The sequence below is a fragment of the Chiloscyllium plagiosum genome, chromosome 11 (assembly GCF_004010195.1).
Source record: "Chiloscyllium plagiosum isolate BGI_BamShark_2017 chromosome 11, ASM401019v2, whole genome shotgun sequence".
Classification (NCBI taxonomy): domain Eukaryota; kingdom Metazoa; phylum Chordata; class Chondrichthyes; order Orectolobiformes; family Hemiscylliidae; genus Chiloscyllium; species Chiloscyllium plagiosum.
The window spans coordinates 27,274,765-27,301,241 of record NC_057720.1 but is presented as its reverse complement, the minus strand read 5'-3'; the positions used below and the strand labels follow the sequence as shown (position 1 = coordinate 27,301,241).

General features: G+C 39.4%; 1 protein-coding gene across 25 annotated transcripts in view; it reads right to left on the bottom strand.

The window, feature by feature from the left end:
* Positions 1 to 26,477, bottom strand: part of LOC122554240 (receptor-type tyrosine-protein phosphatase F-like) — a 465,745-nt gene that overhangs the window by 378,451 nt on the left and 60,817 nt on the right. Inside the window, exon 2 of one of the 25 annotated variants that reach the window (XM_043698932.1) lies at positions 23,259 to 23,403. The exons of the other annotated variants lie outside the window; for them this stretch is intronic. The gene's annotated coding sequence lies outside the window, so the exon portion shown is untranslated. The remainder of the gene's footprint in view (positions 1 to 23,258; positions 23,404 to 26,477) is intronic. 25 annotated transcript variants of the gene reach the window in all.

The following is a 26,477-nucleotide window of genomic DNA, read 5'->3' as shown; positions in this document are numbered from 1 at the left end:
TATTTATCATTTATTACATGATGAAGTATCGGGAGATATGGATAATCTGCTTAAAACATGGGTTCAGGATCTGGGACTAGAAATCTCCACAGACACGTGGAATGATATCTGGGAAAATGCTAGAAGAATTACCATCTGTAACAGAACCCAGGCTATCTAGCTGAAGATACTTCATAGGGCCCATATAGCACCGGTTCGATTGGCAAAATTTAAGGCAGGAGCATCTCCAATGTGTCCTAAATGCAAAATAGAGGTGGGCACTCTTGTACATTGCTTATGGACCTGTCATAAGATCCGTAGATATTGGATTAAAGTAGCAAGTACCCTGACAGAAATTTTAGGAACGTAAATTAAAGTGGACCCTGTATCTCTCCTTTTGGGCTTTTCGAACTTTCCTTCCCTGGACATGTACGGGAAGAGACTATTTTCTATTCTTTCTTTCTGTGCAAGGAAAAATATTTTGGTGAACTGGGTGGCTGAGGGCCCCCTTGGACTTTCAAATTGGCACAGACTACTTATGGAATGTATTCCCCTTGACTTCCTTACAAATATGGTGCACCGAAAGACGGAATTATTTTATAAAATATGGCAGCCCTTCTTGAATTATATAAATACAGATATTTCGGCTATCCTAACAAGGGCTTTTATTTAATTGAGATTACAAACCTGGCTGGTCCCTTAGGAGAGGAATCCTGCACGCATACGGGTTTTATTACATCTGATGTTAACACATTCCGAGCATGTAAGAGACTTAAATATACACTCTGGTTAGTTGTAGGTTAGATTAGTAGATAGTTGAGTTTTGTTTTGTTTTCTTTTTTGGTATTTTTTTTTCTTTTGTTAAATTTTGGCTATTGTATATTTGATTTAATTGTATATCAATGTTTATATTTGAGAGTTTTGTTTATTTTTGTAAACTTGTAAAAATGTTAAATTTCTAATAAAAATATCATTAAAAATAGTTTGTGCTTTAGAAACAGTGTCCCCAATTTGTCAATCATGTTATAGCGAATTTGCAATAACAAATGCATGCTACAGCAGAACAACCTGTACAACATGGCAACAGATGCTTCGGCCCAACGCGTCCATGCTGACCAGATATCCAAAATAGATCTAGTCCCATTTGCCAGCATTTGGCCCATATCCCTCTAAGGAGGAGAAAGTGAGGTCTGCAGATGCTGGAGATCAGAGCTGAAAATGTGTTGCTGGAAAAGCGCAGCAGGTCAGGCAGCATCCAGGGAACAGGAGAATCGACGTTTCGGGCATAAGCCCTTCTTCAGGAAGGAAGAAGAAGGGCTTATGCCCGAAACATCGATTCTCCTGTTCCCTGGATGCTGCCTGACCTGCTGCGCTTTTCCAGCAACACATTTTCAGCCCATATCCCTCTAAACTCTTCCTATTCATGTACTCATCCAAATGCCTTCTAAATGTCGTAACTGTACCAGCCTCCACTACTTCCTCTGGCAGCTCATCCCATACACTCACCACCCTTTGTGTGAAAAAGTTGCTCCTTAGAACCTTTTCAAATCTTTCCCCTCATTTTAAACCTATCCCCTCTAAGTTTTGGACTCCCCCGGGGAACAGACCTTGTCTATTTACCCTATCCATGCCCCTCATGATTTTATAAACTTCTGTAAGGTCATCCCTCAGCCTCTGACACTCAAGGGAAAATAACCCCTTTCTATCCAAACCTGGCAACATCCTTGTAAATCTTTTCAAAGCCCTTTCAAGTTTCACAACATCCTTCCTATAGCAGGGAGACTAGAATTGCATGCAGTATTCAAACAGTGGTCTAAGCAATGTCCTATATAGTCGCAACATGACCTCCCAACCCCTACACTCAATGCACTGACCAAAATTTAAATTTGATAAAAATGTTTTTACACAGCTCCCCGGTGATTCTGGAAAGGTTATGATTGAACCTGTGGGCAATTCTTCACCAGGGCCTTTACTACTCTTTATTGAAGAACAAGAAACATTTATGGGTTAAGCTATGCTTTTCAGCAGCAGCAGCAGGACTGTTGGCCAACAATGCTGTAGAAGACTTCAAGGTGCTGAACTTAGTGGAATGGACGGATGGAGGATGCTGTTTAATGCTACAGTGAAGTAATTATTTGAAAAGGGAAACAGAATAGGAACATGAAATTAACTGAAGGACAATTAAAATGGAAAAGAAACTGCAAGCTCACCCCAACAACATGGAATTCAAAATGTATCATTTCCCTTCTAGATGATTTGCCAATGATTTCAAGTCTATAACCTCCAGGTATCTGCTATTTGCTCGATGGAATAGATTTACTCTATCTATGGTATCAAATGCATTATGATTTTCTTGAACTCCTATCAGTCAGCCTCTTAAATATTTTCTGTTTCAAGAAGAATAGTCCTGACTTCTCTACCCTCTCCTTACAACTACAGGTCCCTTGTTGATGGTAAACATTTAAATCATATATCACCTCTCAAGTATGGCACCCAGAACTGCGCGCCATATGCCAAATTAAACCTTACCAGTGATTTATAAAGTTCTTAAAATTTTCTCTTTGCTTTATATTTGATATATTGATTTTGAACCCCATATTAATTGCTGTCTCACTTGCTTTGCTACCTCCAAGAATTTGTGTCTGTAGACACTGAGGTCTGTCTGGTTATCTAAACTTTTTTTTAAATCATGCTATTTATAGCATACTGGCTTTCTATATTTGTCCTCTCAAATTGCATTACTTCACACTTCTCTGATTTGAACTCCATCTGTCAGTGCTTTTTTTTTCATTTGGCATCATCTGTAGAGAGAGAAACAAAGTTAACATTTTAAGTCCATTACGGCTCTTCTTCAGAACAAAGTATCTCCTTTATTTTATCTAAATTTAAAGAAAATACTACAATTTCTGTATTGCTGTCACGTAACCGAAGTCTCACTCTTCCATAGTAGTGCCATCATTACAATTCCTTACAAATCCTCCTTAACTCATGATATATAAGCAATCAAATAATTCAACCTCCAAAATACAGAAATGACAAGAGGCCTCCCTCACCTATCTTTAAATTACTTTAGTTCTGAAGAAAAATCACACAAGACTCAAAATATATCTGTTTCTCTCTCCACAGATGCTGTTATTCCTGCTGAGTTTATCCAGCATTTTCTCTGCTTATTTCAGATTTCCAGCATCTACAGTTCTTTGCTGATTTTACCTTTCACCATCCTATTTGAATCAACCTGATGTCTACAGTTATCCTTAACCCACGCAATCTGTTGCTAATTTTATATCTGCTTCCAACACCCAAATTCAGTTTATGTGAAATATCATCAACCTGAAATGTTAAATGATTTTCTCTTCACAGATGCTACCTGAGCTACTGAGTATTTTCAGCATTTTCTGTTTCTTTTACACAAGTCTAGGTTGTTGGTAAAAAGTGAAAGAATCATAGAATCCCCACAATATGGAAACAGGATGATGAACACACAACTGAATAACACCATTGCAAGTCACTCCTCGCCTGAAAAACATCTATCTGACACCACCATCTGTTTCTAGTCATTAAACCAATTCTATAGCCAGACAGTCACTTGCCCCCTAGCTGTATGGACTTCCATCGCAGCTTCTCATGTGGCAACGTCTGAATACTTTGAAGTCCATATATGCAACTGTTACTGCACTGCTTTGATTAACTTTTCCTTGTTAGTCAGACAGGATTTGACTTTCAACAGATCTATGTTAATTCTCCTTAATTAAACCATGCCTTTCTAAATGTAATTTTATTTGGTGCCCAATAATGATTAAATATGATATATAGCATGGAATCAACCCAATCTTTCAATGCTGCTAGTTATACTTCATGTGCCTACTCTTATTTTCCTACAACTAAAGCATAACCCTTTATTCTCTACTAAATACTTCCACTATTCATTGGGGAAGGAAAATTCTTCTGAATTTCTAACTGGGTTTCTTGACTATTTCATAGCAATTGTCCTTAGTAATGCTCTTCCCCACAAATGGCAACACATTCTCTTTGTATCCATTCCAACAAAACATGGCAGAATTTTGTGGATTACTTTCCATCTCCCTTTTTCAGAAGTGAATATCCCAGCTGCTCACCTGTTTTGAGATGTATACACTTGCATTTCTCGTGACAACCTTTTCAACTTTTTCTACATTCTCTCCAGTCCGTGCCATTACGTCCATTTCATGTTATAGCAACTTGAACTGCACATAGTACACAAAAGTGTGGTCCAAACGTTCTTGATACGGTTTTAGGAGAACCTCGAGAATAGGGGAGGTGATGTGAAATGTACCAATTATACTTATAGACAAAACCCATGTGACCTACTGATTTTGTAGTCGAAACACAAATTGAGGCTTATTCAAAATCAGGTGCAAAAGCACTTGGGCACAAATGAAAAGGCAGCAGGTCTTGCTGGATCTTATTTACAGACACTCAAAGTTAATCAAAGCAAATGTTCTAGGGAACGTAGATCCACCACAGATCATTTCTATGCCAAGCAGATTAGAAAGGTTAGCCAACAAGTGAAACTATAAGTTATAAACTACAGAATCACCAGGTGGAACCTTACAACCGGGAGTCCATTCAATTGTGCATCAAAGATTGAGTGAAAGGATTTCTCAGGATACAGGAGTCCAAAACCAAAGTACATAGGTTTAAGATGAGGGGGGAAAAGTTTAAAAGGGCCCTGAGGGGAATCATTATCATGCAGAGTGTTGTGTGTGTATGGAATGAGCTGCCAGAGGAAGTAGTGGAGATGGGTACAAATACAACATTTAAAAGGGATCTGGATGGGTACATGCATAAGAAGGTCCTGAAAGATATGGGCCAAATACTGGCAAATGGGACCAGTTAGGTTAGGATATCCAGTCAGTGTGGACAAGTTGGGCTGAAGGGTCTGTTTCCTACGTTGTATAACTCTATGAAACACCAAAGTCATGAGAAAAAGCAAATCAAGCACTGGGGTTTAATTTTGGAGTGGTGGATTCATAGTGATGAAGTAGGGAGAAGGGATCCCATTGAATCATCAGAAAGAGTTAAAATTTAAATTTAAGACTACATGCCTATGAAAAGTGCAGTATAATATCTAGCATGGATTGGGATTTTCCTTTATGTTAAGAAATTAAATGTTGGTTGTCTAAACTACTGGTTGTCTACCAAGCAATCACTCAGTACAAAACTTGAGTATTGCTGAAAAACAAGTGACACATTTTATTGATGTTTGCCTTCATGCATTCATCAAAACAATTCGCAAGAAACACCAATGCAAAAGGAAAATAATATTTATGCAACATGAATGAGAATGCACGCTATCAGAGAATGCATCAGTGAGATGAGGAATGACAGTTAATTGTCAAGCTTTGTTTAAACATTTGAACCAGGTAAATTGATTTCAAGGCATTGCACTGTAAAATGAAATCATCTGTTTTATTGAGTTAAAACTGGTGCAATGTATGTACGTTTCTTTTGTCATACAGTCATAGAGTCATAGAAATGTACAGCATGGAAACAGACCCTTTGGTCCAACCTTTCCATGCCAACCAGATATCCCAACCTAATCTCGTCCCACCTGCCAGCACTCGGCCCATATCCCTCCAAACCCTTCCTATTCATATACCCATCCAAATGCCTCTTAAATGTTGCAATTGTACCAGCCTCCACCACATCCTCTGGCAGCTCATTCCATACACATACCACCCTCTACATGAAAAGTTGCCCCTTAGGTCTCTTTTATATCTTTCCCCTCTCATCCTAAACCTATGCACTCTAGTTCTGGACTCCCTGATCCCAGGGAAAAGACTTTGTCTATTTATCCTATCCATGCTCTCATAATGTTGTAAACTTCTATAAGGTCACCCCTCAGCCTCTGACACTCCAGGCAAAACAGCCCCAGCCTGTTCAGCCTCTCCCTTTAGCTCAAATCCTCCAACCCTGGCAAAGTTCTTGTATATCTTTTCTGAACCCTTTCAAGTTTCACAACATCTTTCCGATAGGAAGGAGACCAGAATTGCACGCAATATTCCAACAGTGGCCTAACCAATGTCCTGTACAGCCGCAACATGACCTCCCAACTCCTGTACCATCTGGTCCAGATCCTGTTGTAATCTGAGGTAACCCTCTTCGCTGTCCACTACACCTCCAATTTTGGTGTCATCTGCAAACTTACTAACTGTACCTCTTATGCTTGCATCCAAATAATTTATGTAAACGACAAAAAGTAGAGGACCCAGCACCGAGCCTTGTGGCACTCCACTGCAAAGAACTGGGCCCTGTGTGAATATATGTAGCTTTCCATACTACACCACACTGCAAGTTCCACCGACAATCCTAAATTAGTTGTAAGCACACTTCAGAATATTCAGCATTCTCAATTGCAAAACCTCTCCCAATCAAGAGTTCAGTTGCCAATCAATTAGCACTTCTTTCACTATTTGTGTTAAAGTTTTCCCTTTGCATTGGTATTGCTTGTGATTTGTCTTGATGAGTGCAAGACAAAAAGCTTTGACAAAATGTGACTTTTTCAGCAATACTATACAAAGTTCAGTCAACACTGATTTCAATTTGTTGTAGTAACAGTCTTATAATGTGTAAGTTTCTGGCATAGTGGTAATGTCCTTCCCTCTGTGCCAAAAGCTCTAAGTATGAGTCCCACTCCAGGACTTGATGGTCATTGAATTTGCATTTATAACATGACCAAACAACATGATTTTCAATCTATAAATCCTTCTAATATACCCATAGCAGATATTAAGAGCAGGACAGTCTCCTGATCAACTATGCTCAATAGAAGCCTTCAAGCTGTAGAATCTGATGATAGGTTAGCAACTGATCTGGGAAAACTATATGGTGAAGACAAATATAAACAAGTGCTTTAACTGTCTCATGTACCACTAGGTGTGAAAATTGATGAGATCATTTGAGACGGTCAATTGGGAATTCATATCTTGCTTTAAGAGTTATCAGTTTCTACAAGAATTTCAGCAGTAACAGCAGTCAGTCTGGTTTTACAAGAGGGAAATCATGTTTGGTAAAATAATGAAGAGCTTTTTTAGCTGTTCCACTTTCCTTCAGTCCTGAACTGGTCATTTGCTTTGCTCTGCCATCAGATTGGCAACATACCAATTAGGAATCAGGTTTATGGTAATAGAATGCCTGCTTAGAGCACTCGCTACAAATTTCCTTTGATCACTGAATTTCTTCTCTTTCTTATTCCTCTGTGCAATCAAACCTTCCAGAGAGTCAGAGTTGATTCTTGCTGCATTCCTCCAAGACATCATTGGGTGTAGGTTAGCTGCATTAGTAGGATGGTAGGGTAGGGGAATGGGTCTGGGTGGGTTAGCACCAATGTCCGTCATGAGCACAAAAATTAAACTGCCATATATCCATAGTCCAGATAAGAAAACAAACTAACGTTCACTTTAAAAATGCTGCCATAGTAAAAAGCATCTGTGAGCTGGTAAAACTTGGCACTGCTAGTTTGAAAACGGAAAACATCAAAATGCAACAAAATTCACATGAGTGGTGTGCTGCTCTCAGTTTGCAGTCAAGATTTTTTAAAAAGCCATAAATCCTGGGCATGTTGTGTGCAGAAAAAAATCTGGTTCCCATGATTCTATTAACAGATGGAACATGTCTCTTGTTGCCGATTTATTCCTAGAGTTTCCATTCATAAACTTACTTCATTTGCAGCAGTGACAGAAGGACAGTTGGAGCTTTGTTGTATCAAGTAAATGAAATGCCATTTGTAACAGCAACTAATCTAAAAACTCACAAAGCAACCAACCCAAAGGAGAGAGAACATGTTTTATTGTAGGAGATCAGAATTAGAATGGGAAGAAAAAACTAATTTGACCATTGTAAACTGTCTATCACCCAAATTTGTGTCAATCACACAAAAAAGATATTAATAAGACAAATTTATAGTTTTTTGGTAATCCATAATTTTTATGAATTCACAGGCCACAATTTCAGAAAGGAAAAGGAAACAATTTAATCTCCAATTCATGATGCAAATCAATAGAAACAAGAACAAAAAATTGCTAATCTTTGTAAGCATATAACATCTTTGCTCATTATGCTTTCTATTCACTATTGTTTTCTTCTCTCATTGTGGAGTGAGACAAAGAAAGCAAGAGAGAGAGACAGAAAAAAGAACAGCAAGCTCCCTCTATTAGCAATATGATAATGACCAGGTTTATTTCTGAGATGGTAATTTAGGTGTAAACTTTAGCCAGGGCACCATATATGTCTCCTCTGCTCTTCTTTAAAATAGTGCCCTGAGATATTTTACATCAATATGAGTAGAATGCTTAACATCTCATTTAAGATTCAGCATCTCCAACAGTGCAGTGCGCTGTTCCCTTAGTACTGTAATAGAATATCAGCCTGTTTTCTGCCTTGCAGTAGGATAAAAACACAGAAACTAATGATTCAGAGGCAAGAACGTTGTTAATTGCACAGTTCAGACATTAACTTAAGCCACAAATTTCAAGTAACATTAATCAGAAGTTAGCTGGCATTTAATTGCCTATTGATGATTGTTCAAATAATGCCAGTTTACAGATTCCTGGTCCAGCTCTTCAAACAATCAACTCTTCAGAAAGCAGATTACTTAACTTGTAACATGCCTTGCACCACATATTCTCTGTTCACTCAAATAGCAAGTGACACATACAGAGCGCACTGTTACATTGCAGAAGATTGTCAGGACACAGGAATGCAAGAAAATGGAATCTAGCCAAAATGCGATCAGACGAAGGCGACCATAACCTTTGTGGAAAAGGTTTTGGTTTAGAGAGGGATTAAAGAATGAGAGACTGTAGTGATGAGAGGGTGGAAGCTTGGGAAAGGTTTGCATGATTGGTAATTTATATTAGATACATGCACATTTAAGAACAGCTTCTTTCTCGCTGTTATCAGACTTATGAACGGATGTTTCAGATATTAGAGTTGATCTTTCTCTGCACCTTCTTTGTAGCTGTAACATTACATCCTGCATTCCGTTTTATTACCCTGATGTAACTGTGTAAGAGATGATCTGTCCGGTTAGCATGCAATACAATACTTTTCGAAGTACCTCAGTACAGTCTATTCTGATATAATGCAATAGTTCTGTTCCTGTGCAATCCCACATTATGAGAAAATTGCATAATAGCAGAATTTAAATCAATGAAAGCAGAATTGCGTTATAGCAGGTAAGGAAAGTTCACAATCTACGAATAATGGTCTGAATTCTTCAACCATGGTGTAACTAATTTGTGTTGAAGAAATGCACATTATAGCAGAACCAACTGTACATGATAATAATAAATCAAATCCAATATGTAGAAGGAGAAAACTCAAGGCAGAGTCAATGCAGAGTTAAGCAAAGGAAGAGACAAAAAGCTCAAGAGGATCAGGTAGAATCAACAACAAAAAAATTAAAATTAAAGGCAGTTATCTATTTTCATGAACCATCTGTCACAAAATAAACACGTTAGATGCACAAATAAAGGTAATTTGTTTTTTAAATGGGCATTACAGAGGCATAGTTGCATGGTGACTAGGATTAGGAACTAAAAACTCCAGCTCGCATAAAATGTGGAGAAACTAGAGGCTATTCATTTGTGAGGGTCTGAAAGGTAAATCTCAACAACGTCTACGCAAGTCCCACAAGGGTTCAGAAAAGATTTACAAGCATGTTGCCAGGGTTGGAGGGTTTGAGCTATAGGGAGAGGCTGAACAGGGTGGGGTGGTTTTACCAGAGCATCGAGGCTGAGGGGCAACCTTAGAGAGGTTTATAAAATCATGAGGGACATGGATAGGGTAAATAGACAAAGTCTTTTCCCTGGGGTGGGGGTGTCCAGAACTAGAGGGCATAGGTTTAGGGTGAGAGGGGAAGGATTTACAAGGGACCTAAGGGGCATCTTTTTCATGCAAATGGTGGTGTGTGTATGGAATGAGCTACCAAAGGAAGTGGGGGAGGCTGGTACAATTCTGACATTTGAAAGGCATCTGGATGGATATACGAATAGGAAGGGTTTAGATGGTTATGGGCAAAGTGCTGGCAAATAGTACTAGATTAATTCAGAATATCTGGTCAGCATGAACAAGTTGGATCGAAGGGTCTGTTTCCGTGCTGTACATCTCTATGACCCCATGACTCTAAAACCAGGAGTATTATGACATCCAGCCATGTAAGAAGAAACTTTAAAAACTAGCAGAGGACAACCAAAAGAAAACAATATGGGAGAGAAGGTAAAATATGAGGATAAACCAGCTAGTAATATAAAAAAATTGCAAGTTCTTTTCAATATATAAAAGATGTGAGAGAGGCAAGAATGGACCACTGGAAAACGAGGCTGGAGTAGTAGCAATGGGGAACAAAAATATGGCAGAAAAACTGAGGTAACAAACAAGTGCCTGTGGATGGGATCTAGACTCCCGGAAGGCATTTGACAAGGTGCCATATAGGATGCTACTAAATAAGGTAAGAACTCATGGTGTTAGGGGCAAGATACTGGTATGAATAGGGCATTGGCTGCCTGGCAGAAGGTAGAAAGTTGGGGATAAAGGGGTCTTTTTCAGGATGGCAATAGTGGAGATTAGTGGAGTTCCGCAGGGGTCATTCTTGAGACCACAACAATTCCTGTTATTCAGATTCGACAAAGGATCTGAGGCCATTTTGCTAAATTTGCAGATAACATATAGATAGGTGGAGGGACAGGGAGGGTTGAGGAAGTGGAAAGGCTGCAAACATGCTAGGAGAGTGGACAAAGAAATGGCAAATGGAATACAGTGTGAGAAAGTGTGAGTTATGCACTTTGGTCGGAAGATTGGAGGTGTGGACTATTTTCTAAACGGGGAAAGGCTTCATAAATCTGAAGTACAAAGGAGCTTGGGAGTCCTAATTCAGGATTCTCTTAACATGCAGGCTCAGTTGGCAATTAGGAAGGCAAATGAAATGTTGGTATTCGTGTCAAGAGGACTAAAACACAAGTGCAGGGATGTACTGTTGAGAATGTAAAAGACTCTGGTCAGACTGCATTTGGAACATTATGAGCAGTTTTGGACCCTAAATAATGATGTGCTAGTATTGGAGGAGTTCCAGAGAACATTTACAAGGATGATCTGTGAGCTAAAGGGCCTGTCATAAGTAAAGTGGTTAAGGACTCTGGGTCTGTACTTGATGGGAGTTTGAAGGATGAGGGGATAACTGATTTAAACTTGCAGAGTACTGAGAGGCCTGGATAGAGCGGAGGTAGAGAAGATGTTTCCACTAGTGGGACAGAATCGGATGCGAGGGCACATCTTCAGAGTGAAGGGATGATCTTTAGAACTGAGATGAGGAGGAATTTCTTCAACCAGAAAGTAAAATTCATTGTCAGAACAGGGTCTGGAAGCCAGGTCATTGAGCATATTTAAGAGAGATATAGATAGGCTCTTGCTTAATAAAGAGATCAAAGGTTACAGGGAGAAGGCAAGAGCTGAGAAACATATCAGCCATAACCGAATGGTGGAGCAGACTCGCTGGGCCCGATGACCTACTTCTGCTCCTATATTTTATGGTCTTAATCCAAATTCATGCAAATATGTTTCAAACATTTCAACACTACATTGCATTTACTGAATCTTGACCCTGAACTGAACACAATTGCAACACTGATAATATTTTGCAAATGTCGATCAATCACACATGAACCATCAAGAATGTAACTTCCCAAATTGCTGCAATCAATTTCACATTTCAAATGTCATCTAATTTAGCAATTCCTTTCCGAATTAACCACAATGGTCTGAATATGATGTGAAGAAATTTGCTTTATACTTCTGAGAATATTTTTTCCTAACATTAAGAAATAAAAGAAAATTATTTCTCTCAAGCCTTGAATGCAGAGATTGTCCAATAATCTAAGTTACAATCAGACAAGTATGAACCATACTCAAATCTACTTCTGGGAGGACTTCAAATCCTTTTTTGGACAATAACCAACTAAGATTTACAGGTAGTTTGCTTATCTAAATAGTGTTTAATTGCTGTCAAATATTACCAAAGGTAAAACCTAGACTTCACAAGTGCTATTCCAATTGAGCAATACTGACTAGAAATTCAATGACAACAAAGATGGAGCCCCATGATACCAAGTAACACGTCAATATCTGCTACAAGCATTTTTACTACTTTGTGACAGAGTTTGACTTGACTGATGAGCGGGAGTTGGAACCTCTGGTATGTTTTGATGTACGATTGTATGTGCTTCTGAGTCATACCTGTGACTTCATATTTCTGTTGGTTTTATTTTGAAGAAATAATTGTATTTTGCTAATTGTGGAGTAGAAATTTTCAGCTGCCATTAGTGATGGATGTTTATGGATATAGAATATAAGACCCATTTGGCATCATGGGCCTTGCCACCAATCAATACGTTTATGGCTGATATGTTTGTGTTTTTGAATTTCACATTCTTATCTACCTCCAATGATCTTTGATTCCATTGACTAAGAAACATTTATCTACCTCTGTCTCAGAAATGTTTAATGACCCAAGTTCACCACCTTCTGAGGAAGAGTTCTGAGGACACCCAGAACTCAGAGAGAAAGAAATTCTTCTTGGCTCTGTTTTGAAAGGGTGACCTCTGATTTTAAAATAGAGACCCAAGGTAGGGAATAGCTCACAAGTAGAAACATCCCTCCACATATACCTTGTCAAAACCCTTCAATCAAGTCACCCCTCATTTTCCTAAACGCTTGTGGAAACAAGGCCAGCCAGTCCAACCTATCCTCAAGACAATCCACTCATTCTGGGTCTCAATCTAGTAACCTTGCTCTGAAGTGCTTTCGATGCATTTACATATTTTCTTAAATAAGGAGACCACATTGCACTCAAAATACTGTGCACACTATTTGATATGTGGTCTTACTAAAGCTGTATATAACTGAAGTATAATATCCTTCCTTTTATGTCCTTTCATAACAAAGGATAGCATCTTATTAGCCTTAAGCCTATGACTCATGCACTAGAACACCCAAGTACCTCTATATCTCAGATTTCGTTCTCCATTCAAGTGATACACTTGTGAAACGTTTTCCTGCCAAAGTGAACAACTTCATATTTTCCCACAATATACACCATCTACCAGAGTTTTGCTCAATAGCCCTACCAGTCTAGATCCTTCTCAAACCCCCTCATATCTTCACCACAACATATTTTCCTATCAATTTTAGCAAATTCAGTTACCAAGCCGTCACTTCCCTCATTATAAATCATATAAATTTGATGCCCCAGTAATAACCTGTGTGGAACTGCATTCATCAAAGACCTATTTACGTGTGCTCTATTTTCTGCCGAACAACCAAATCTTCTCTCCCTGCTAATACATTATCCCTAACACTATGAAGTTTATTTTGTGCTCTATGTATTGTTGTGGCAAATGCCTTTGGAAATCTAAGTACAGGTCATCTACTGACCCCCATTTATCCACAGAAAGTTATTTCTTCAAAGTAAACAAAATTAGTTAAACATTATTTCTCCTTCACAACACTATACTCATTCTTCCCAATTATCTGGGGTTTTTCTAAGTGTGGCCCTATAACCTCTTTAATGATTGATTCCAACACCTTTTCTATGACGGACTCAAACTCAGTAGTCTCTTGTCACCTCTCTTTCTGACCCTACGAGAGCCTTTCTGCACCCGGGGATTTGTCTGCTCTAAACTCCATTACTTTGCTCATTACTGCTTGCCTGCTGATTGTAATTTCACTAAATTGCTTTTTCTCTTTCCAATGGCAATATTTAAAAGGCATTTGGATGGGTATATGAATAGGAAGGGTTTGGAGGGATATGGGCCGGGTGCTGGGAGGTGGGACTAGATTGGGTTGGGATATCTGACATGGAGGAGTTGGACCGAAGGGTCTGTTTCCGTGCTGTACATCTCTATGACTCTATGACTCTAAGTACATCAATACTTTTCACAATGGAGTCAGCATTTGAAAAATGCATGCTAAAATTCACTTAAGTGCCTTGGAATTATTGTAAGTATAGAAGGGTTGAGACGGTTATTGAACCTTTACTTATAATATGACTGTCAGCTTGCAATAGACAGTAGGAAAAGCAGCAAGATAATTGCATTCAAAAAAATTCAAACATGTCACAAAATGAGTGGAAATCTTCCAAAATATAGAATCCACGTTTTCTTCATTGTTAAAAGTTGGCTGGGAGATGGGAAATTTATAGTAAGGCTTCACAACTATGTAGATTGAAATTCCATTTCCAGCTTTCATATTCACCCAGTTCCCTTTATTTTCAAAGAGGAACAAGCTGTTTTACCTGTTAAGAGCTAGAGAAGGGGTTTTAATTTGATGAACTTATGAGCGAAGTGAAGGGAGTTCAGCTGATGATAGATCATGGAGGAGTGCGACAGGGTTACAAATTCCTGAGGTACTCTGGATCCTTCACTGGATAAACTTTTTTACTGTTTGCAATTGGAAAATGTCAAGTATATTACAATAAGCTTTGCTGCATTGCAAATGTCAAGACAATTTCAATTGGGGGAGGCAATGGCCAAGTGTAATTATCGTTCGACTATTAATCCAGAGACTCAGGTAATGTTTTGGTGACTGGGGTTTAAATCCCACCATGGCAGAGGATGGAATTTGAATTCAATAAATTTTTTAAAAGGCTGGAATTAAGAGTCTAATTATGACTATGAATCCATTCTCATAGAAATATACAGCACAGAAACAGAATCTTCGATCCAACTCATCCATGCCGACCAGGTATCCTAAATTAATCTAGTCCCATTTGCCAGCACTTTGGCACATATCCCTCTAAACACTTCCAATTCATGGACTCATCCAGTTGCCTTTTAAACACTGTAATTATATCAGCCTCCATCACTTCCTCTAGCAGCTCATTTCATACATGGACCACCCTATGTATGAAAACGTTGCCCCTTAGGTCCCTTTTAAATCTCTCCCCTCTCACCCTAAACCTATGTCCTCTTGAAAAATTGAGAAACATTTTTTTCCAATGTTGTTGATTTTCTAATACATATTGTGGGTACTAAGCTTCTGAAATGAAAATAATCTTAACTTCAATCATTTACTTCTGCCCAATGGTAGTGCTGCATGAAGATTAAGTTAAGTCACCATTTCAACTGAAATCATTAACTTTGATATTCACCCAGATTATCTGGGGCAACACGGTGGCTCAGTGGTTAGCACTGCAACCTCACAGCACCAGGGTCCCAGGTTCGATTCCAGCCTTGGGTGACCGTCTGTGTGGAGTTTGCATATTCTCCCCGTGTCTACGTGCATTTGCTCTGGTTTCCTCCCACAGTCCAAAGATGCGCAGGCCAGGTGGATTGGCCATGCTAAATTGTCCATAATGTTAGGTGCATTAGTCAGAGGGAAATGGGTCTGGGTGGGTTACTCTTCATGTGGACTGGTTGGGCCGAAGGGCCTGTTTCCACACTGTAGGGAATCTAATCTAGATCCTTGAGGGTGGGGATCCAACAAAGGCATAACAGGAAATGAAGCAGTAGCAGTTTTATGCCTGCGAAATTTTATTTACACTGATGGGAACCTGTGGTGAGCATATTAGTTTCCTCAGTTTTTCCAAGACAAACATGGTTGACTTTGCCCCTCCCTAAGTCATGGCAGTGAAGGCTTCATGTAAAGCTCTATCACTGAATTGTTCCAATTTAGCCAAAAGTTTGACTCCGGCTCTGCTATCAGTTCTTATTAGGTAAGTTTGTTTGCACTGTTATGTTGAATACCTCAATTGACCTTTTTGTGGGTAAAAAAATTCCCAACAAGCTTGCAAGTGCTGGACAAAGAATACTCAAATATGTTGCAGGTGATAATCCATGAAAGAATTCCAAACTTGAGAGAGGATGATTGGAAACTTTCAACAAATTGCCGATAAACGTCAAGTGTATTAACCTTATTTACTGTGAAAGAAGTTTCCTGCTAAAATTCATGCTGGTGGCTAAAACAGTGCCACCATAACCACATTTGTAACTAGGCTACAACTTCTGATGGATAATATTAACTTCAGAATTTTTATTTGGTAAGCAATGTTTCCTTCCCAGTTTCACTTCTTTCTTTGCCGACATGAGCTGGTACACAACTTACTCCTAGACAACGGCTACTGTTCCTGTAACTATCTTCTTATAGGAACGGAGACCACCCAGATGCAACTCTTCTTACTGGAAGGAAATGTAATTTCCATTCAATCTCTCCCTACTCAGCACAGTTTTAATCAGGTCTAATGCGCATATCAAACAGAATATGTCAAATAGTTTTGAAAGTGTCATTTGGTGCAGATATAGCTACCATTTTAGATACAGGCATACTTACATTTTAATGGGGAACAAGGGGAGCACTTGAGCAGAAAGACAAGCAAGGGCAACAATCCACATCTGTAATCAGACATCATCTTGAATTGCACCTAATTTATTCCATTTTTTTAAAAAATTGTTTCACTCTTGAGAAATAATTAATATTTGATGGATATCAAACAGTCTCCAAATTCTACACAATTAATTTTCACCAGGGAGAGAACAATGTTCAGTACATCACATCAATATAATTAATGCTTTCTCAGAGCAGAAAAGTAACTTAAATACTGCCTTGAAAAACAAATAACTAATTTCCATAAATAAGATGATAGAGCAATGATCAATTGGGTGATGCAGAAGAACTTCCATTGAGCAGAGAAACAGATCCTTCGGTCCAACTCGTCCATGGTGGCCAGGTTTCCCAAACTAAACTAGTCCCATTTGCCTGAATTTGGCCCATATCCTATTGTAAGTATTAATTTATAAATAAACAAAAGAAATGGTCAACTATCACTGCAGTACTTCTTTGTTTTAGCAGCTCATCTAACAATTAATATTTTACAAATGGAGGTACAAGCAGCAACAAGTTGTTGCAGTTTCAGCAAACCTAATGGTGGGTGAAATAGATACTGCATGACTTTAATTTTCTAAACTATTGAAGAACTAAACCAAAGTTAATCGAACAAGTCAGTGATTTAGACAGTGAACAATGAAGAATCTTTCCACTTTGTCCAGGATGCATGTCGTTCAATCACCTTTCACAGTTTATATAACAACTCAATTTCTCTTACTAGATCTTAAGTTTTGTGTCAAAACTTAGTTTGCAATTTAAGCTAAAATGCTACTTTCTCATCTAAATTGGAACCTTGTTTCAAACAGAAACCAACAAAACCTATCCATTTTTCACCCTCTGTTACTCAGCACCCAACCTACAGTACCATCAAGTTCCCATACATTTGCTGTCATTTCCATAGTTGCTGCAGGAATTTCATTAGTTTCCTCCTGAAAGCTTGAGGTCATGTCTCAGTTGCTATGTAAAACCAGTCACTTCTTTTTTTTGTTTGTGTCAACTATGTGGCCCAGATGACACTAGTTCCATTTCAAAGTCTACTTGGAATTCAGTTTGCTGTTTGAACAAGGCAGCCTGTGTGTGAACAATCACAAAATCCTAACAAAAGATGTGTCAGACTTACTTTTCCTGGGGCTAATTTCCCATATTTTGAACTCCAGAGGGGAATTCACACATGCTGTTACTATAAGATTCGGCCAGTGGAATAAATTTGTGAAAAATATTGCTTTAAATTATACATACACATGTTGACTACACATCTTTAAATATAGCTTGCTTTGTTCATGGTAACAATATGGGAAAAGAGAGCAGGGGAGTGAGAAAATCTCTTGGTCCATTAAATCCATCTATCTAATCAGATGTGCAGCCTTCCACTATTCACTGCTCCACTGCAAAACAATCTTCTCTGAGAAGCAGAAAAAAAAACACATTTTTAAATGCCTTCTTCAGGATAAATTCATACCTACCTACACTGGATTAGTTAGTCCAAATGTTATTTTTCAGCACTACATACATTCTAATGTCATTTATTATCTTATCCAGCCCATGTACTAGAGAGTTTACAACTATTTGCAAGGTTATGGTATCAAAACTGGAGTGGAATCTTTCCGGTGCCTGATCAACATGGTGAGACAGATAGGAGAGTAAGGCGGGAATTTAAAAAAGAGTTCTCAATCTCAAGAAACAAGAGTCTGAATTTCTGCTTAAATAAATTGGAAAGGGTACAGAAAAGATTTACAAGGATGTTACTGGAGTGGAGGGCTAGTGTTATAAGGAGAGGCTCGATTGGCTGGGACATTTTTCCCTGGAGTTGGGAGGTTGAGGGGCAATAGAGATTTACAAAATCATGAGGGCATTGATAAGGTGAATAGTCAAGATCTTTTCCCGAGGGTAGGGGAGTTGAGAACTAGAGAGCTTAGCTTTAAGGTGTGAGGGGCAAGGTTATAAAGTGACCTGAGGGTCATCTTTTTCACACAGAGGGTGGTGTGCAAATGAAATGGTACAACATTTAAAAGACATTTGGACGGGTACATGGATAGGAAAGGTTCAGAGGGATATGGGCCAAACGTAGGCAAATGGACTGGTTTAGACTAGAAAACCTGGTCAGCATGGACGAGTTGGAACGCAGGATCTGTTTCTGTGCTGTATAATTGTATGACATAAGGTTTGAAGAGCTGGATGAGAATCTCACTAGTAAGTAAAAAGGACCCCGTTTGCATTCACATCTCATTATTACCTCATTAATATGCAAGTTACTATTCTCCCAAATACCGATGAGAAATTAGTTAGTACCGATTCCTGACTTAAAAGTCAGAGCAGTAACTTGGCACTTGCAGATTACCAGAATCATTTACAAGGCTCCATGTTGGCCAGCATTCCTCAGCACCTTAGAGCATGCTTCATGGGTACCAATGCTTGCACCCTCCAACCCCAGACTTGGAATTGACACAGCACCAGTTGTATATCATCTGGCACTTCAATACTTCACTTGAGCTTATCAACACCTTACACTGCAGTGCTGCTGCCAGCCCAATTTGTGTACAACAACAAGCACCCATTTCATGCATTAGAACAGGGTTTATCTCAGTGTTCTTAGCTTGCTTTGTTAGAGCTCACTTATTTTGTGCTTATTTGAACAATCATAGCATCTCCAATTTTGCCTTGCTTTTTTTTGTGCAGACAGAAAGCCAGACAGTTTGTCATGCTGCCCACCGCTGAACAGTCAAGCCAGCTGTTGTTTGACACCATTCTACATGTGTGTCATACCTACAGCATGCAGTTTTGAAAGCAGCACATTGCATGAGCTTCAACCAAATGGCCATGTTAAAGTCAAGAGGGACTAATCGGCATTAGGGGTGCTACCAGTCAGCAAAGGCCATCATCTGATCTCAGTTCAGTGAGTGGCAACAGTCAGTCCTGTAGCTGAGTGCAATTCTGGGGATTAGAGGTAAATTAGTTGATGAGCTACATAGAAATCAATTGGGGGCTAGTCCATTCGCAGTCATGGAAGATTGTGAGGTATCCTGAATGAGTGGGTACGAAGTGCGGAGAACAGAAGCAAAAGAAGTAGATTGTGGGCTAGGGGACTAGGTGAGAACCATTGAGGTAAGATGCAGAATACAATAGCGAGTGTGCCAGATTATGAGCTTTAATGGCAAGTGGATATAATAGCAGTGAAGTTTTTATAAAGTAACATATGATGGCAGTTACCAATGTAAGATGCTGTAGGTCATTAAACTTCTTTCGACATTGCTACATGTTCCTCTGGATCGTAGATGGTACATTGCCCAGGTGACTAGTTCAGACAAGGCTGATGGCATCTGGTGCTGTAGTCTCTTCAGGGTCCAGGGGAATAAGTGTGGCCTTCTTCTTCACCACCCCATAGAGTCATAGATTCTCCAGGTCACTTTCTGTGAAGCAGGGTGGCAACTTGTTTCTCTCAGTTATTTTGTTTGGAATTGCATAGCAATATACTATGCGCAGTTTTTGGCTTGCAGCATTTGAAATGGTGCACAATTACGATTAGAATATGGCACGTGCAATGTGAACACTGTAAGGTCCCAGCAAAGGTTAGCACTTGCACCACTGCTTAGCTTAAGATTACATGAGGGTAGCACCACTGTAAATTAGGTAAACAGCAAAGAATTGTATAGGAAAAGTCATGATTTGGAGATGCCGCTGTTGGACTGGGGTATACAAAGTTAAAAATCACACACCATCAGGTTATAGTCCAACAGGTTTATTTGGAAGCACTACCTTTCAGAGCGCTGCTCCTTCATCAGGTGATTGTGGAGAATAAGATTGTAAGACACAGAATTTATAGCAAATGTTTACAGTGTGATATAACTGAAATTATATATTGAAAAAGACCTGGATTGTTTGTTATGTCTCTCATCTTTTAGAATGACCATATTCGTTTCAGTTCTTTCATATATAAATTGCAAAACTATTTTTAAAAGTTACATTCTCAAGTGAACTTTAAGAATTGGTGTCATGTCAGCCCAGATAAGGTATTGACGGTGTTAGCTCCCTGTGAGGCTGTCTGTGCCATAATGGTCAGACTGATTCTAATCTAAAAAATGGATTTACAGATTCGTGGAAAAGTCGCCAATGTTAAGGGAAGCAAAAACTCTGTGAAACTCCTCAAAATTAACACAGCCAAAATGTGGAAAAAGTCACCATTGTGCTCACTGTACTTCACATGCACATAATGTATGACTATATAACAACAAAAGATGCCATTACCCAGAGTGAGAGAGACTGAAAGCAAAGTTTTTATGCAATAGTCCTGAACGCAATTAGGAAAACTCCAGGAAGCCTTTGAACATGAGCTGCTCATCACATTTATCTCTTAATAGCAACTTTTCCATAGAATTACCCAATTTTCTCAGGAATTTCCTTTTTGAAAAGAATGCAGAAATATTATACTCACCACAACTTGACTATTTGTTCCAAAGACCAAGAACTGCAAAAATAAATAGTTGCTTGCTGGTTTCTGACTGAACTCTGAACCTGCTGGTTTTATGGGCATGGCCTTTAGCCACATTATCATTTCAAGCAACCCATCAATCTTATAGTTTTTAAAATATTTTAATCATATCCTCTCAAACTTTGTAAATTTCCAAAGCAATTAGCCTTAAACCTTTGAGTCTGTCCTATTGCAAAGAACTCTTAAGATTTTGTACTGTCTAGATTATTTAGCTCTGAAACCTCATCCACTGGCATCCAATTGAAAATATCAAAGTTTGCCCAGTATGTCCCAGAAAAATTAGACAAATATAACAACCAATTACCACTGCATCAGATTCTGCCCAAGTCACAAAACTCCTGGATCAAGGCAGGGAAGAAGTCTGGACCTGACTGGCTCTGACAGAATTTGATGTGTGCATCAAGTAGCAAGTTATTTGGCAATTAGGTGTCCTCCTTTGGACTCCTGCAATCACATCACCGCTGACTGGGGCGAATTTGATAGTGTGGCATTTGCTAAGCTTTGTTCGTATTTGCTGGTTAGACATACCAGATTAGTCTTCCATGTAGTCAGCTAGGCGACAATGTCATAGGTGAACAAAACCAGCATAACTTCGCAAAGAGTTGAGATTAATGTCCATGTTTTAAGCTGGTTGGGTTGCCATTGTATGGGAACAAAATATGGAATAAAGTGTTTTACTTAAATAAAGAGAATAAAATAGTAATAAAAGCATTAAATCAGGAGTTAAAAGTCAAATTTTCAACTGGGGTGAACAACAACAGAAGGCAAAGCAACTCTTAAAATGTTTGGCATTTACTCCTCTATGATTAGTCTTTAAATCCCTACAGCTATTAACTGCACTTGTGTGTGCTGCAATGAAGGTGATGAAAAAAAATTATTGAATATTTAACTGAAAACATTAATAATACAAAATAAGTCAACTAGCATTTGTTGGAGACAGATTCTTAGTGTGTCACCTTGGAAACCTGCAATGTGGATTATAACAAGCCATTGTCCGACTGTACTTTACAACTTGTCTTCATATGTCACATACCAATATTCAGAATATTTCTGAAGTTGAACTTAAAATCTTAGCTTACAGATTAACATATATTTTCAAACATCCCAAAGAAACTATCTCTTCTCGCCAACAGTCCATTACAGCAGAAGGAGTTCTGTACTATTTGAGGTACGATCTTTTGGATGAGGCAGTTAACTGAGACTTCATCTGCCATCAGGAAAAAGGTTCTACAGTATTCATCCAAAGATGAGTCCTCCTCAAAGACACAGTTGCAAAGAATTGTTGAAGGCAGAAGAAAGCCATTCAACTCAGCACGGCCCTCTTCAGCAACCATTCACTTATGCAGTGACCCTTCCTGTATATTCCTGTACTTCTTTTATCCAGATAGTTAGAATATTTAGAAAACGTAAAAAACTTTACAGTGCAGAAGGTGGCCAGTCTGCCCATTGTAACTGGTCTGCTGAAAAATGAACTCCATCAGGTATATAATTAGACGCCTTCCAAATGAGTTTAGGGTTCCTGCCTTTAAGATAGCAAGTTCTAGAGTTCACTGGGTGAAAAGTAAAATCTCCATCTCCTTTCTAATCCTTCAAACACATTAAATCTACACCTCGTAGTTGGTGACCCTCTGCTAAGGTTCTTCCCATCCACTCATAGACCAGTTATAACCATGTGCACCCCAATTAAATCACCCCTCACCCTCCTATGTTCCACAGAAAACAATCACAACCTATCCAATCTTTCTTCCTTGCTGTCAATTTGCAGTCCTGGCAACATCTTCAAAAAATTCCTTTTTAACTCCTTTAGTGCAATCATATCTTTTCTGTAATGAGATGCCCAGAACTCCAGAGTCTTAGCCTAACTAGTTTCATATTCTCCGTGCCCTTATATTCTATGCCGCAGATAATAAAAGGAAAATTACTCTGCATGCCTTATCAACTTACCCTGCTCCTTCAGAGTTCTATGGACATGCTCACTTGCTTTCAGTATTATCCCATAGATGTGTATTCCTTTGACTTGTTTGACCTCCCAAAATCAATGACCTCACACTTAATCTGAACTGAATTTTGCTTTCCAGCTTTCTTCTCATTTGACCAGTGCACTGATATCTTCCTGCAGTCTACAGCTTCTGTCCTCACTATCAGCCATGTCATCTATTTTTACATTCTCTGCAAACTGCCTGATCATGTCCCCTACACTTAAATCCCAATCACAAACATACATAAAAGATACAGACCTAATGCAGCATTCTGCAGAACCCCATTGAAAACAGTCTTTCAGTCACTCCTTTTCAAAAGCTGGGGTACATTTCTCTGCCCGTGGTGACTAGTCCATTTTCAAGAATGTCAACCACCATAAATGCCTCTCATAAATGCTTACCACATTCAATAGTTTACACTTCTTCTGAAATAGCATGCCTGTATTGGAGGGTTCCTGTGGCACAGTGGTAGTGTTCCTACTTCTGAAACAGGAGAATGAGGTTAAAGTTCTTCCTTCTCCAAAGGTGCATCTCTGAACAGTTGATCTGAAAATATACAGAGGAACCTCGATTATCCGGCATTCAATTATCCGAACATCGGATTATCCGGCAAGATCGCAAGATCCCTATGCTTGGTTAAACTATGTTATTTGGCATTTGATAAACTTAGCAAAATAATCCCCGCCCATGTCCTTTGGATAATCGATATCCCTCTGTATGTGCTGCATGGTTTCCCTTTTACGTGACACAAAGGGCTCAATTCGCCCACTTTCAGTTAAAGTGTTTTGTTCAGTGAGATTCATCACATTTGGTAAAAACAATGACTGCAGATGCTGGAAACCAGATTTTGGATAAGTGGTGCTGGAAGAGCACAGCAGTTCAGGCAGCATCTGAGGAGCAGCAAAATCGATGTTTTGGTCCACCATGGCTTGTAGGTTTTGCTTTCCTAACTATAGATAGTTCTCCTACAACACCACAGCTGTGTTCCAGCAAAACCTTGCTTAATCGAAATAATGGGGCCTATGGAAAAAGTGGAGTTAGGGGCAGAACAGCAAAATAAAAATCACTCACGATCGCTCCAAAAAACACCCAAACGTCGAACGCAAAGTCTAGCAGAGTCTGGATGAAGGTTGAAATTGTAGTTCTTAACAAAACAAAAATAATTTTAACACAGTACATTTAAAAATTCTAAGAAAGCTACTCTCTGTACAGTACCTCCCACAGCAAACTGCTCTGTCGTTAGCTGACATCAGCGCATGCATAGAATGTCATGAAAACTGGCAGTGACATCACGCATGCACAGAATGGCAGAAACTTTAGCGCTGACATCGTGCATGAGTAGAATGGTAGTGACTTTGGCACTGACATCGCACATGCGCAGAATAGCCCATAGATTTTGGTGCACCTGCAGCGTGACATGACGATCAGTGCCAAACTTTAGCGCTGACATCGTGCATGAGTAGAATGGTAGTGACTTTGGCGCTGACATCGCGCATGTGCAGAATAGCACACAGACTTTGGCACTGACATCGCACATGCGCAGAATAGCCCATAGATTTTGGTGCACCTGCAGCGTGACATGACGATCAGTGCCGATGTCGCAATGCACGGACACCAGCACATAAGTAGAATGAAGAGCGTGAACAGATACCTGCTGGAATCGCGCTATTGCCAACGGAGGTAAGTGTTCTTAAAAATACTGTTCCTTAATTCTTCAATAACATTATAGCCAAATCATTCTTCTGAAACTCATGTTATCCCAGAATTACCTGTACTGATTCAACCTGCAAGTTTATCGTGAGAGGATCCTGGACTAGAACTCCCAAGTCTCTTTGCACTTCAAACTTCTGAATTTTCTCCCTATTTAGAAAATAGTCCATGCCTCTATTCTTCTTACCTCACACTTTCCCACGTTATACTTCATCTGCCACTTCTTTACCCTCTCCCCTTACCTGGACAAATCCTTCTGCAGCCTCCCTGCCTCCTCAGTACTACCTGTCTCTCTGCTTATTGTTGTATCATCTGGGGATGCCCTCAGTTCCTTCATTTACATCATTAAATGTTGTGGTCCCAACAATGACCCTTGCGAACACCACTTGTCACTGGTTGCCATCCTGAGACCCTTTTATCCCCATTCTCTGCTTTCTGCCAGACATCCAATCTACTATCCATGCTAGCACCTTGCCTCTAACAAACAATCAAGGTAATTTTCAATGTATAATTTCAGTTACATTATACTGTAAACTTTTGCTATAAATTCTGTGTCTTACAATTATATTTTCCACAACCACCTGATGAAGGAGTGGTGCTCTGAAAGCTAGTGCTTCCAATTAAACCTGTTGGACTATAACCTGGTGTTGTGTGATTTTTAACTTTGCCTCTAATTCCATGAGCCTTTATCTTGTTCAGCAGGGTCCTGTGCAGCACCTTGTCAAAAGCCTTCTTGAAGTCCAGACAGATAACATCCATTGGCTATCCTTGGTCTGACCTGCTCGTTACCTCCTCAAAGAATTCTAACAGATTTGTCAGACACGACGTTCCCTTGATGAAACCATGCTGGTTTTATCCTATTTTACCATACACTTCCAAGTATTCAGAAATCTCATCCTTCACAATGGACTCCAATTCTTACCCACAACCAAGCTAATCGGCCTGTAAGTTTCCATCTTTTCCCTTCCTCCCTTTTAAACAAAGGTGTCATATTACTGATTTTCCAGTCCTCTGGGACCCTCCCTGACTCTAGTGATTCCTGAAAGATCGCCACTAATGCCTCCACTATCTAGAACATTGGGGTGTCGTCCATCTAGTCCAGGTGATTTATCCACTTTTAGATCCTTCAGTTTTTCTAGCACCTTCTCCTTGGTGAAGACCACCTTACTCTACTCAGCTCTGCTCCCTGACTCTTGAATTTTTGGAATATTACTTGTGTCTTCCACTGTGAAGACTAACACAAAGTAATTATTCAGTTCCTCCGCCATTTCCTTGTTCCACACTACTATCTCTCCAGCATCATTTTCCAGTGATCCAATGTTCGCTTTTGCCCTTTATATATCTAAAGAAACTCTTACAATCTTCCTTTATATTAAAAATCACAAAAATCTACCAGATGAGATTCAAAATAATTTGGTTTAAAACTTGTGCATCTGAGATTACAAATAGGTTGTGTTGTTGAAATAAAATATCGGTTATGAACAAGTTACAAAATATAAGCAAGTTGAGACGAGATGAGATCAGCCATGATCTTATGAAATGGCAGAGCAGGTTGAAAGGCTGATCTGCATACTCCTGATCCTAGTTTTATATTATTTTCTGCTCCCAGGAGGACCAGTTCCAAAAACGCACAACCCAGATGGCCTCCTTCTTCAAGGACCGCAATTTCCCCCCCGACGTGGTCGACGATACCCTCCACCGCATCTCTTCCACTTCCCGTTCCTCTGCCCTTGAGCCCTGCCCCTCCAACTGCCACCAGGACAGAACCCCACTGGTCCTCACCTACCACCCCACCAATCTCCATGTACAGCGCATCATCCGCCGTCATTTCCGCCAACTCCAAACGGACCCCACCACCAAGGATATATTTCCCTCCCCTCCCCTATCAGCATTCCGTGAAGACCACTCCC